The sequence below is a fragment of the Schistocerca serialis genome, chromosome 2 (genome assembly GCF_023864345.2).
Source record: "Schistocerca serialis cubense isolate TAMUIC-IGC-003099 chromosome 2, iqSchSeri2.2, whole genome shotgun sequence".
Classification (NCBI taxonomy): Eukaryota; Metazoa; Arthropoda; class Insecta; order Orthoptera; family Acrididae; genus Schistocerca; species Schistocerca serialis.
The window spans coordinates 503,481,667-503,482,759 of NC_064639.1; the positions used below are offsets into that span (position 1 = coordinate 503,481,667).

General features: G+C 47.9%; 1 non-coding gene across 1 annotated transcript; it reads left to right on the top strand.

Annotated features, from left to right (window-relative positions):
* Positions 1-325: 325 nt before the first annotated feature.
* Positions 326-398, top strand: Trnaa-cgc (transfer RNA alanine (anticodon CGC)). Its single transcript has one exon. It is a non-coding gene; the product is annotated as a tRNA-Ala (tRNA).
* The last annotated feature ends 695 nt before the right edge of the window (positions 399-1,093 follow it).

The following is a 1,093-nucleotide window of genomic DNA, read 5'->3' on the forward strand; positions in this document are numbered from 1 at the left end:
CTGGAACCTGCCCACTGTGGCCGAGCTGTAGTCTACCTACACAATTTTTATCCCGTACACCACCATTCGTTACCAAATTGACGGTTCATAACTTTAGATAGCATTATTGGGAAACAACAATCCGTGAGTTACGTAAAATTAGTAAAAAAAGAGTCTCGATCGGACAGTCATTTTTTAAAAATATGATCACTTTCGACCTCTACTAGTAGGCCTCTTCAGATAATGCACAATCACGATGACCATGATGATACTTGGAACAGCCGTGCTAACCCTAGCAGCAACACTGCAGCAGGGGTCAATACAGTTGTTCCAAGTGTCATCACCGAGCGAGGTGGTGCAGTGGTTAGCACACTGGACTCGCATTCGGGAGGACGACGGTTCAATCCCGTCTCCAGCCATCCTGATTTAGGTTTTCCGTGATTTCCCTAAATCGTTTCAGGCAAATGCCGGGATGGTTCCTTTGAAAGGGCACGGCCGATTTCCTTCCCAATCCTTCCCTAACCCGAGCTTGCGCTCCGTCTCTAATGACCTCGTTGTCGACGGGACGTTAAACACTAACCACCACCACCAAGTGTCATCATGGTCATCGTGATGGTGCATTATCTGAAGATGGCGTTCGCGGCTCATGGTCTTGCGGTAGCGTTCTCGTTTCCCGCGCACAGGCCCCAGGTTCGATTTCCGGCGGGGTCAGGGATTTTCTCTGCCTCGAGATGACTGGGTGTTGTGTGTCTTTCATCATCATTTCATCCTCATTCACTCGCAAGTCGCCGTAGTGGCGTTAAAGAACTTTTCGAGCAGCGGCCGAACCGCCGCGCGAGGGGTCTCCTGGCCACCAATGTCATACGCTCATTATTGTCTGAAGATGGCCTTCTCCTTGAGGCCGAAACCGGTCATATTTTTAATAAATGACTGTGCAGTCGAGACTGTTTTTGCTAATCTTAAAGTGGCGGTTCATTGGTGCGTCATGATGTTTACTACCAACTGATCATGTTGTGTCATAAAATTCTTTTTTCCCCAAGTCTATTCACTACTTCACCTCCTATCTAGTTATCCGATGTGCTCTCGTACGATGCATCACATTTCAAAAACGCGT